General features: G+C 44.6%; 1 protein-coding gene across 7 annotated transcripts in view; it reads right to left on the reverse strand.

Annotated features, from left to right (window-relative positions):
• LOC118383479 (transcriptional regulator Erg-like) overlaps positions 1-13785 on the reverse strand; it is a 106430-nt gene that overhangs the window by 15532 nt on the left and 77113 nt on the right. The window lies entirely within an intron of this gene.

Genomic DNA, 13785 nt, shown 5'->3' on the forward strand with positions numbered 1-13785 from the left:
GATGGCCCAAATTATTATAAAACGTACCCACGAAAAATATATTCTATCGCAGCCATGTTTTCACGATCAAATAAGCCTAAAACAATTTGTTTTATAGAACATTTGCACACAAATCATACTTCACATGCATTCCCAAAATGTAACGCACATAGCCCATACTTCAAGATTTCTAATCATATGTCATATCAGTCAATGCAGCATTTTTTCCAACTGGAGAGGTAGAAAACCAAATTATCTGTCTGTGATCAATTTACACTTGATTGAGTTTAACACTTTGGGCAGAAGATCATACTGCTGCAGCCTTCCCCTAATTCATTGTGAAAGTAGGCCTATCTGCAGTGGCATGTATTCATGAATGCCATGAGAAGCCAGGCTTCACCAAATATTTGACCAATAAAAAATAGAAAATGTCTGTGTTTTCGTCTGTTTTCATAATTTTACTTCAATTTGTAAATCATCCGACTGAGGGAAACAACGCCCTTGTCTCAGTGCGTGTCGCCCAAGTATCTGATGCAGTCTGGAACAAAAGAGTATGGCATGTTGCCGCTGTTAGCATTTGCTTGATTGATGCCAGCAAGTATTTGGCCTCTGGAGCAGCAAAACACCCCCCATGGGAGGCCAGTATGAAAATAGATTCACACCAACCAAATCACATCCTGAGCAAAACGTCATCATTGTCAGAAAAATGTGTTTCTTTCTGGTCTGCCTATGTTGATGATCTGCAGTAGCTAGGGTACTGAATTCTGTAGTATACTGTAAAATACTATACTAAACAATATAGTATCCCTCAATCAGGTGTAGTTCTTACTACAGAATGTTGTAGTATACTGTAGAATACTATGGTCCTTCTGTGGCTCAGTTGGTAGAGCATGGCGCTTGTAACGCCAGGGTAGTGGGTTCGATTCCCAGGACCACCCATACGTAGAATGTATGCACACATGACTGTAAGTCGCTTTGGATAAAAGCGTCAGCTAAATGGCATATATTATTATTTATATTACTATAGTAAATACTGCAGTATTATCCGCAAAAAAACTATGAAGTAAATACTACAGTAATGTCTGCAAAAACACCCTGCCCATTCCCCTCCCCATATCCCAATTTTTGCCACCCATAAGTAAGAAACTTACATTCCAAGTTTAGACCACACATTGTGTTCTGAACTATCCGTTCAGACCCCAGTCCTACCTACCTACAGGTTATGGAACATTTGCTCTTTTAATATTTCTCCAGTAGCTTTCCTCAAGGAGAAGCCTCCAATGCCATGTCAAAGATAATAAAACAAAAAGACTATAGTAAATACGACAAATAATGTTCTCAAAACCACCAGTAAATAGTACAGTATAATACAATCTGAAAAAAACCACTAAATTATAGCTATATAACTATAGTATTAAAATGGCGCTGAAGAGGATGGCTGACATTTTACATGCCCGTAACCAATTGTGCAATTTTTTGTTTTTGCGTTGTTTGTAACTTATTTTTTAAAACTTATTTTGTACATAATGTTGCTGCTACAGTCTCCTATGACCGAAAGTAACTTCTGGACATCAGAACTGGGATTACTCACCACAAACTGGAAGAAGGTTTTTGCTTTAATGATTCCGAAGAGAAAGATATACTGCTCTCCTGGGAACAGGCCCAGATCCCCATCATTTGCGTGAAGAAAAGATGGAGGAAAACAGGACACAGATCGGGCTGCCTTTTGAGAGTCTGTACGCGAGCGAGTAAACTCCCATTGCCATCAATTATACTTGCTAACATGCAATCATTGGAAGATAAAATTGATGACCTACAATTACGATTATCCTACCAACGGGACATGAAGAACTGTAATATATTACGCTTCACGAGTCGTGGCTGCATGACGACACGGACAATATAGAGCTGGAGGGATTTTCAATGCCCCCGGCAGAACAGAAAAGCTATATCTGGTAAGAAAAGGGGTGGGGGTGTGTGTCTTTGTGTAAATATGAGCTGGTGTGCGATGTCTAATATTAAAGAAGTCTCAAGGTATTGCTTGCCTGAGGTAGAGTACCTTATGATAAACTGTAGACCACACTATCTACCAAGAGAGTTCTCATCTATATTATTCGTAGCCATCTATTTATCACCACAGACTGATACTGGCACTAAGACCTCACTCAACCAACTCTATAAGGCCATAAGCAAATAAGAAAATGCTCACCCAGAAGTGGCGCTCCTGTAATGCAGGCACACTTAAATCAGTTTTACCAAATCTTTACCAGCATGTCACATGTGCAACCAGAGGGGAAAACAACTCTAGACCACCTTTACTCCACACACAGATGCATACAAAGCTCTCCCCACCCTCCAAACGACCTGCCCTCCAGGACACCTACACCACCCGATGTCACAGGAAGACCATAAAGATCATCAAGGACAACAACTACCCGAGCCACTGCCTGTTCACTCCGCTATCATCCAGAAGGCGAGGTCAGTACAGGTGCATCAAAGCAGGGACCGAGAGACTGAAAAACAGCTTCTATCTCAAGGCCATCCGACTGTTAAACAGCCACACTAACAGTGAGTGGCTGCTGCCAAACTACAGACTCAACTCCAGCCACTTTAATAATGGAGATTGATGGAAATTGATGTAAAAATGTATCACTAGCCACTTTAAACAATGCCACTTAATATAATGTTTACATACCCTACATTACTCATCTCATATGTATATGTATATACTGTACTCTATTTAGTCTACTGCATCTTGCCATCTTTATGTAATACATGTATCACTAGCCACTTTAAGTTTATATATCCTACATTACTCATCTCATATGTGTATCCTGTACTCTATACCATCTACTGCATCTTGCCTATGCCGTTCTGTACCATCACTCATTCATATATCTTTATGTACATATTCTTTATCCCTTTACACTTGTGTGTATGAGGTAGTAGTTGTGGAATTGTTAGGTTAGATTACTCGTTGGTTATTACTGCATTGTCGGAACTAGAAGCAGAAGCATTTCGCTAGACTCGCATTAACTTCTGCTAACCATGTGTATGTGACAAATACAATTTTATTTTATTTGAAATCTGACCATAATTCTATTCTCCTGATTCCTGCATACAAGTAAAAACTAAAGCAGGAAGTATCAGTGACTCGTTCAATACGGAAGAGGTCAGATGACACGGATGCTACGCTACAGGACTGTTTTGAAGGCACAGACTGGAATATGTTCCGGGATTCATCCAATGGCATTGAGGAGTATACCACCTCAGTCATCGGCTTCATCGATGACTTCATCCCCACAGCGACCGTACCTACATATCCCTACATATCCCAACCAGAAGGCAACATCCACATCGAGCTAAAGGCTCGAGCTGCAGCTTTCAAGGAGCGGGACACTAATCCAGACGCCAATAAGATATCCTGCTATACCCACAGACGAACCATCAAACAAGCAAAGCGTCAATACAGGATTTAATCTTACTACACCGGCTCTGATGCTCGTCAGAAGTGCCATGGTTTGAAAACTATTACGGACTACAAAAGGAAACCCAGACGCGAGCTGCCCAGTGGAGCGAGGCAAGCAACACTGAAGCATGCACAAGAGCACCAGCTGTTCTGGATGACTGTGTGATAACGCTCTCGGTAGCCGATGTGAGCAAGACCTTTAAAGAGGTCAACCTTCACAAAGCCGTGGGGCCAGATGGATGACCAGGATGTGCACACGGAGCAACTGGCAAGTGTCTTCACTGACATTTTCAACCTCTCCCTGACTGAGTCTGAAATACCTACATATTTCAAGCAGACCACCATAGTCCCTGTGCCCAAGGAAGCGAAGGTAACCTGCCTAAATTATTACCGCCCCGTAGCACTCATGTCGGTAGTCATTAAGTGCTTTGAAACGCTAGCCATGGCTCACATCAACATCATACTCTAGACCCACTCCAATTTGCATACCGCCCCACAGATGACGCAATCTCAATCACACTCCACACTGCCCTTTCCCACCTGGACAAAAGGAACATGCTGTTCATTGACGACAGCTCAGCGTTCAACACCATAGAGCCCACGAAGCTCATCACTAAGCTAAGGACCCTAGGACTAAACACCTCCCTCTGCAACTGGATTCTGGACTTCCTGACGGGCTGCCCCCAGGCGGTAAGGAGAGGCAGCAACACATATGCCACGCTGATCCTCAACACTGGGGCCCCTCAGGGGTGTGTACTTGGTCCCCTCCTGTACTCCCTGTTCACCCACGACTGCATGGCCAAACACGACTCCAACACCATCATTAAGTTTGCCGACGACACAACAGTGGTAGGCCTGATCACCGACAAGATGAGACACCCTATAGGGAGGAGGTCAGAGAACTGGCAGTGTGGTGCCAGGACAACAACCTCTCCCTCAATGTGAGCAAGACAAAGGAGCTGATCGTGGAATACAGGAAGAGGCGGGCCGAAAAGGCCCCCATTAACATCAACGGGGCTGTAGTGGAGCGGGTCGAGAGTTTTAAGTTCCTTGGTGTCCACCTCACCAATGATCTATCGTGGTCCGAACACACCAAGACAGTCATGAAGAGGGCATGACAAAACCTTTTCCTCCTCAGGAGACTGAAAAGATTTGGCATGGGTCCCCAGATCCTCAAAAAGTTATATAGCTGCACCATCGAGAGCATCCTGACCGGTTGCATCACCAGCTGGTATGGCAACTGCTCGGCATCTGACCATAAGGCGCTACAGAGGGTAGTGCGTACGGCCCAGTACATCACTGGGGACAAGCTTCCTGCAATCCAATATAATAGGTGGTGTCAGAGGAAAGCCCATAAAATTGTCAGAGACTCCAGTCACCCAAGTCATAGACTGTTTTCTTTGCTACCTCACGGCAAGCGGTACCAGAGCACCAAGTCTAGGACCAAAAGCCATAAGACTGCTGAACAATTAATCAAATGGCCACCGGACTATTACGTTGACCCCCCATTTGTTTTATACACTGTTGCTACTTGCTGTTTATTATCTATGCATACCTACCCACCTACTTGTACCAATTACCTCTAACCTGTACCCTGACACTGACTCGGTACCATAAAAATATATATAAATAAAAATACTAATATACCCCTGTATATGGCCTCGTTACTGTTATGTTATTGTGATACTTTTTATTATTTTTTACATTTACATTACATTTAAGTCATTTAGCAGACGCTCTTATCCAGAGCGACTTACAAATTGGTGCTTTAGTTTATTTGGTAAATATTTCCTTAACTCTTCTTGAACTGCACTGCTGGTTAAGGGCTTGTAAGTAAGCATTTCACGTTAAGGTCTACACTTGTTGTATTCGGCGCATGTGACAAATAAAGTTTTATTTGATTTGACTACCATTTTATTTTACTACAGTATTTTTATTTTTTTTAACCACTTTTTCTCCCCAATTTCGTGGTATCCAGTAGCTACTATCTTGTCTCATCGCTACAACTACCGTACAGGCTCGGGAGAGACGAAGGTTGAAAGTCATGCACGGTTGAAACACCAAGGACAAGGACATCCCTACCGGCCAAGCCCTCCCTAACCCGGACGACGCTAGGCCAATTGTGCGTCGTCCCACGGACCTTCCGGTCGTGGCCGGTTACGACAGAGCCTGGGCCATCAGAGTCTCTGATGGCACAGCTGGCGCTGCAGTACAGCGCCCTTAACCACTGCGCCACCCGGGAGGCTTTACTACAGTATTTATACTATAGTTAACTGTAAATACTACAATATACTACAGTAAATACTACAGTTTTCACTGTAGTGTTTTTTAGATTTTAGTCCGCAAAAACACTACTGTGAATATTACAGTATTTATACCATAGTATGTTTTCACGTAGGCAGCACACTTTCTCGATTGCCTCCCACCCAATATGAGTCACCATCAGAGGCGACTTTAAACTACTGTCCACAGGGCCCAGACACATGCTAAAACACATTTAACCCTCTCTATCACTTTATAGAGAGAGAGACAGAGAGAGATATAAGAAAGAGGGTGAGCTAGATAGAGTGTGTGAGAGAGAGCAAGAGAGATAAAGAAAAAGAACAAACAATCCAAGGCAAACCTAGTGTAGAAGAGTGCAGGCGTCCCATCGGCCCTGTCTTGAATATAACATTGTTCATTCTTCTACAGGTTTGGGTCGGCTAATTAATCTGCCAAGAGGTTGGGCTCCTGGGCCCACTTCACTTCCCATAAACCCTGCTGCTGCTCACTGAGGGTACTGGAGTGGGGGAGCAATGGAGGGGGTCATGGGAGTGGTGGTCCACACACCCATTAAATCCAGATAATGAGGGTTGTCTCAGGACCCCCGCTAGCCCCCACCTCAACATTCCCTGCAATAATTTTCATCGCTGAGGCTATCTGTCACCCAGCTGTACCCTTACACCTCCCATTTCGAAGCCATAACTCAGGCCGAAGAACCCCACTGCCATTGCATGTAACGGGATCTTTAAAATGATCCACTCTAGAAACTGGACCAAACTCCTGGCATGCTTTGGAACACTCCGGGTTGAGCTTTGGGTCCTCAGATGCACACACACACACGCACACCTTCACACAGACATATGGGTGTACACACACAAGTACCATGCACGCATGCGAGCACACACACACACAGCTCCCGGCGTGCAAACACCTGCAGTGTTCCTCCCTCCAAACACACACATGCTGTATCTTTATTTGGCGTTGCAGTAGGCCTCCTTCTAGTAACCTAGTGAATACAGGGGAGGATGGTGGTGTGTGCAGGAGAAGCAGTGCTGTCTAAGAGTTGATCTCTGCTGTAAATCTTCTTCTGATCCCTGACTCGTCATTAATTGGAACAATCTTTCCCGTGTCTCACCGCCAGATAAATAAGGCACTCTGCCGGGGTGTCTGTGGAGATTCCTGCTCCAAGGATTGGGGATGGCTGTGTAGGGATGGGAGGGCTGAATGGATGGATGGAGGGGGGGTTCTTGCGCGTGTGATACGTTATAAATATTACTGGCGGCACTTGTTTTGGAGGGGTACAGCTGTTTTGAGTTTGGGATTCAAACAGCAGCAACTCTGTCTTGGATTGGGACTCAGGCGGCTCTGCCTGTTGTATTTTTCCCTCTGCTTCCTTCCCTCCTCTGAAAACGTCATTCAAGTTCCTCGTCTGTTTGGCAAGTAGTTCGGCTGCTGACTGTCACTGTGTAGGCCAAGCAAGACTCTTTACTATTGAAGGGCGGCTTTGGGTTTAAACAACAGACGTTCCTTTAACTAACTCTACACCACCGCATTACATTTTCTGCCCCCGTAGTTCAAAATATTTACACTGTGAGTTTCGATTTCAGGCCGCATCGACCCGCCTGTTTAAAGAACATTCATAGAAATGCAGACAATAGACAGGAAATCAAGGCCACAGGCAGTGCGGCTGCAGCACAGTGCACAGTGGACCCCAGGGTGTAGCACTGTGACCCTTAGGAAGAGGTGGTTCTTTGTTACTACACCCCTTGTAATGCTAGTACTCTCCAGAGCACACAGGATATGGGCCAGACATATCCTACGGTATCATGTAGCTCAGTTGGATTACACTGTCCAGACAGATAAGTATATGTTAGGGTAGAACCTTAGGCAAGCCATCCTTCAAACTAAATTATATAGAATTTGCATGTAAGTGGGATCTTAGTTAGCAGATTGTAACAAGCTAATGTGATGCTCCATTAGCAGTTACAGGATAGGTACTGTTTGGCGTAGCACAGAGAATTTTTCACCAACATTAACTTGGATACTATCTTCATTCTTGATTTGGCAAAACATGTGTCTTCTAAAATGTCCATGTCCAGTTGCAGGTGGTTTGTTTTGAATTGAGAAAATGCTCCTGAAAAAAAAACAGTTTCCAGTGAGACCTAGTACCATGAAAAAACAGCTCGCTGGAGTTCATCTGAGTGGTCGGCCTGCTATTAACTTCTGCTCACTACAGTGTTGTCCGGTTAGAACACCATGTTGAGGCCCATTACTGTCTTAATTGTCACTACCACACACACATGCTGACACAGCTGCTTCCATTGAAGGCTTTTAAATAGATGTGGTTCTACAAAAGGCGGAGTGAACTATCATTAGGATCCATTCAGAGAAATACACAATAATATAGGCCTACACCATTGTAATAATATACAAAGTCTACATGCAAGTCAAGGAGATGTATAAACATAATGCATTATATTATACCTAAATCAAATCGAATCAAATGTATTTATATAGCCCTTCGTACATCAGCTGATATCTCAAAGTGCTGTACAGAAAATGACTGCTGTAATATAGCATGCAATACATGGATATGTGACCCGATTCAGGAAACTAGGCATATGTCACAAGTCATGACTTCACAGGAGAGCCGTTTGAACGCTAAAAAAATATTATTTTATCAAAATGCGGTTTTTGGCAGAAATGCCTTCTCGAACAGTTGAATTTTCATGTGACTTAATAACAAATGTGCATGCCATCTGTAAATATGAATAAAATTGTTAAATTTACGAGCCTTGTTCCTTGTTGGTTAAGCCACTGACAAAGCCAGCAACTTTCCCAATGAGTGAGCTGGACATGCCGAGAGATGATTTCAGATTGGTCTGCCATATAGAAGGCTTCTGTTAATTTGAGCTAGTCAGTTCGTGTTGGTAATCCTGCCGAACGCAGTTTACAGAAAATGTATTGTGTAGTGGAGCTGCATAAGTGTTGCCCTTCACTTTCTGGAGGATCAAGTTTTGAAATCAGTGGAATTAGAGTATGATAGCTAAAGAGATGGAGAAAACACCTGTCTCCAGATTACATCTTCAAACTAAGGGCAACCGGGTAGGCTAGTGGTTAGAGCGTTGGACTAGTAACCGGAAGGTTGCAAATTCAAACCCCCGAGCTGACATGGTACAAATCTGTCGTTCTGCCTCTGAACTGGCAGTTAACCCACTGTTCCTAGGCCGTCATTGAAAATAAGAATTTGTTCTTAACTGACTTGCATAGTTAAATAAAGGTAACATTTTTTAAAAGTATACAGGTAAGATGGTCTAATGTTAGCTAGCTACATTTTCAGATATTACACATTTCTAATTCTGACAGAAAGTGGTTTCATTTCAAGCTAAAGTTTACTGTTAGCTAGCTAATATTAGCTGGCTGGCTCCCTAGCTGATGTTATTATTTGTATCCCAGAGCCGTTTGCTTTTCTAGTTAGAGCCTAATGTTAGCTAGCTAACATTGAACCTAGTAGGTTAGCTCCCAGCACTGTGGCATTGTTGGCACTGTGTTCATTGTTGTTTATCTAGCTAACCTTACCTGGCTGGCTGGCTCGTTAGCTAACGTTACGTGACGTGTGTACAACACCCATTGAATATGGCCGGGGCAGTAAACGTCAGCAAAAAAAGCATATTGAAATTGTTGCCAGCTGAGCTGGTTAGGCTGTTTCATGTTATCCATAGATAAACAAATCATCGGCCAGAACGTCAAGTGTGCGCTCCGAGAGCAAAACGAGATGGGTGGAGCAAAAGCTTAAGAGGGTGTGAACGATGCTGAATGGGTGTAGACAAAATAAAGCTCTTCACTAGATACCAAAACAGATACCAAAAGTTTATCAACTTTCAAAGCAGAATTACTTTCCCATTGTTCCTCGAATGCAGTGTATGAAATACCATTTTGTAGCTCTGAGTCTCCACTTTTATCCAATATAAAAACCACCATTTCAAATGTTGCTACATAAGACCAAATCCAAGTGGCGAGTCACATATTTACACCACATAAGAAATAACCATGTGACAGAAAGAGAGAAATGGAAGACCTAAGGCCATTAAAGCATGGTTCGCTCTATGGCCTGGCTACAGATCTTATATAAGGCAATTAGTTACTGTGCATGTGCTGGCGCGTGAGAGCAGGATGGAAAGTTCCTTTTAATAACAGTAGCAAATAATGCTAAATAAATCATTGTGGTAGCATGTGATAAACACTTATAAAGGTCTTTAGCAACACTCAATAGGTAGAAATGCAATTGCCTACTGATAATATGGCAATACAAAGACATTAATGAATAACACTAGCATTAGCTACAAGATAACCTTAACAAACTTCACTCTCAAACACCCGAAACCTAGCAAATAGGCCTAGTCCTGCAACGGTCAGACATTACACACACCTATACATATTTCACAACACTTAGATGTTCGATGGATGCACAAAACCTCAAGATAGGAAAACAGCATGTTGGAGTCTGTCATTACACAATACTTGCTCTTTTCGAGATGGCAGGTGAACATGCTCTAACTTGAGGTGTGCGGGCGAAGCCAGAATGCGTCCAAGCATTAGCTGGATGAACAGAAGTGTGAAGGGTATTGACAGGGCTGCAGGCCAATCAGATGGAGGGGGCCGGCCTTTTGTACAGCCTCCCTTGGATCTCTTTGGAAATCCACAAAACTTAAAAGACCTCAGTGGGGGGCTTAGTCCTGAAAGGGCGTAGTCCTATCCTGCAGGACAGGCGGGGCAGAAGGGCAGAGCAGTGACTGGACCAGATAAGTGAGCATCTGGCTGAACTAGAAGGGCAGCTGATTGATACTGTCACTTTAGAGGACCATTTGGGGTGCCGGCAAAGGTACACGTAAGGGCTTAGGGGCCGCCCCGTGAGGGAGGTGCACAGAGGCTCAGAAACAGTTCTGGGCCCCCCCATGGACCCTCTAAGTCAGCAGTGCAGGAGGCTGGCCATAGCTATCAAATCAAATCAAATCAAATTTTATTTGTCACATACACATGGTTAGCAGATGTTAATGCGAGTGTAGCGAAATGCTTGTGCTTCTAGTTCCGACAATGCAGTGATAACCAACAAGTAATCTAACTAACAATTCCAAAACTACTGTCTTATACACAGTGTAAGGGGATAAGGAATATGTACATAAGGATATATGAATGAGTGATGGTACAGAGCAGCATACAGTAGATGGTATCGAGTACAGTATATACATATGAGATGAGTATGTAGACAAAGTAAACAAAGTGGCATAGTTAAAGTGGCTAGTGATACATGTATTACATAAGGATGCAGTCGATGATGTAGAGTACAGTATATATGTATGCATATTTTTTTTAAATTCTACCTTTATTTAACCAGGCAAGTCAGTTAAGAACATATTCTTATTTTCAATGACGGCCTGGGAACAGTGGGTTAACTGCCTGTTCAAGGGCAGAATGACAGATTTGTACCTTGTCAGCTCGGGGGTTTGAACTCGCAACCTTCCGGTTACTAGTCCAACGCTCTAACCACTAGGCTACGCTGAATAATGTAGGGTAAGTAACATTATATAAGGTAGCATTGTTAAAAGTGGCTAGTGATATATTTACATAATTTCCCATCAATTCCCATTATTAAAGTGGCTGGAGTTGGGTCAGTGTCAATGACAGTGTGTTGGCAGCAGCCACTCAATGTTAGTGGTGGCTGTTTAACAGTCTGATGGCCTTGAGATCGAAGCTGTTTTTCAGTCTCTCGGTCCCAGCTTTGATGCACCTGTACTGACCTCGCCTTCTGGATGATAGAGGGGTGAACAGGCAGTGGTTCGGGTGGTTGATGTCCTTGATGATCTTTATGGCCTTCCTGTAACATCGGGTGGTGTAGGTGTCCTGGAGGGCAGGTAGTTTTCCCCCGGTGATGCGTTGTTCAGACCTCACTACCCTCTGGAGAGCCTTACGGTTGAGGGCGGAGCAGTTGCCGTACCTGGCGGTGATACAGCCCGCCAGGATGCTCTCGATTGTGCATCTGTAGAAGTTTGTGAGTGCTTTTGGTGACAACCCGAATTTCTTCAGCCTCCTAAGGTTGAAGAGGCGCTGCTGCGCCTTCTTCACGACGCTGTCAGTGTGAGTGGACCAATTCAGTTTGTCTGTGATGTGTATGCCGAGGAACTTAAAACTTGCTACCCTCTCCACTACTGTTCCATCGATGTGGATGGGGGGGGTGTTCCCTCTGCTGTTTTCTGAAGTCCACAATCATCTCCTTGGTTTTGTTGACGTTGAGTGTGAGGTTATTTTCCTGACACCACACTCCAAGGGCCCTCACCTCCTCCCTGTAGGCCGTCTCGTCGTTGTTGATAATCAAGCCTACCACTGTTGTGTCGTTCGCAAACTTGATGATTGAGTTGGAGGCGTGCGTGGCCACGCAGTCGTGGGTGAACAGGGAGTACAGGAGAGGGCTCAGAACGCACCCTTGTGGGGCCCCCGTGTTGAGGATCAGCGGGGAGGAGATGTTGTTGCCTACCCTCACCACCTGGGGGCGGCCCGTCAGGAAGTCCAGTACCCAGTTGCACAGGGCGGGGTCGAGACCCAGGGTCTCGAGCTTGATGACGAGCTTGGAGGGTACTATGGTGTTGAATGCCGAGCTGTAGTCGATGAACAGCATTCTCACATAGGTATTCCTCTTGTCCAGGTGGGTTAGGGCAGTGTACAGTGTGGTTGAGATTGCATCGTCTGTGGACCTATTTGGGCGGTAAGCAAATTGGAGTGGGTCTAGGGTGTCAGGTAGGGTGGAGGTGATATGGTCCTTGACTAGTCTCTCAAAGCACTTCATGATGACGGAAGTGAGTGCTACGGGGCGGTAGTCGTTTAGCTCAGTTACCTTAGCTTTCTTGGGAACAGGAACAATGGTGGCCCTCTTGAAGCATGTGGGAACAGCAGACTGGTATAGGGATTGATTGATTATGTCCATAAACACACCGGCCAGCTGGTCTGCGCATGCTCTGAGGGCGCGGCTGGGGATGCCGTCTGGGCCTGCAGCCTTGCGAGGGTTAACACGTTTAAATGTCTTACTCACCTCGGCTGCAGTGAAGGAGAGACCGCATGTTTTCGTTGCAGGCCGTGTCAGTGGCACTGTATTGTCCTCAAAGCGGGCAAAAAAGTTATTTAGTCTGCCTGGGAGCAAGACATCCTGGTCCGTGACTGGGCTGGGTTTCTTCTTGTCGTCCGTGATTGACTGTAGAAGTTAGAATTTCCGGCGCCGACTGAGATGGCCGCCTCGCTTCGCGTTCCTAGCTAGAGGCGGTTGCTCAACTACTGCAGTGAAGGAATGCAAACCTTTCCTGAGCAGAGAACTTCTAGCCTAGCTCTAGTATAGGCGACTGGTTGCCGGATGAGGCTGGAGGCTGTGAACTGGCTAGGGGAAAGGACTGCACACCAAGAGAAGCAGATAACTCTGAGCCTAGCGAGACGGAAGACACAGGGCCAGGAGCTGGGGCAGGAGGTGTGGTGTGTAGCACTGGGGGAGCTGACTGTTTACTGACTGAGGCTGACTCTAATTTGAGATGTGCGGAGCGGAGCCCTGGAGTGCATCCAAGCACCCTGATTGGTTGGATGAACAGAGGTGTGAAGGGTGATTGACAGGGTTACAGGCCAATCGGATTGAGTCGGCCGGCCTTTTGTACAGCTCCATTCATAAAATGAATAAATTTCTTGCTCCATGAAGTAATCCAACATTGTGTTTACCGCCATCTTGTCAATTTAAAATCTATCACTGATCGAGACAGGTGAGTGCCATAATGACATAACTTTGGGGCAGACCCACCTGTCTCAATCAATGAGAGACGAAATAGACAAGATGGTAGTGTATACATTGTTGTATTACTTCATGGTAAATTGTATTTATTTATTTTAATACGGAGCATTAATTTAATTCAAAAGATCCACCTGCAACTGGACACAGACATTTTGTTTGGCCGAATCAAGAATGAAGACAGTATCTTCAAGTTAAGGTTAGCCAAAAATTCTCTGTGCTAAGCCAAAACAGTAACGGCTAATAGATCTGTCAT

The sequence above is a fragment of the Oncorhynchus keta genome, chromosome 12 (genome assembly GCF_023373465.1).
Source record: "Oncorhynchus keta strain PuntledgeMale-10-30-2019 chromosome 12, Oket_V2, whole genome shotgun sequence".
Classification (NCBI taxonomy): domain Eukaryota; kingdom Metazoa; phylum Chordata; class Actinopteri; order Salmoniformes; family Salmonidae; genus Oncorhynchus; species Oncorhynchus keta.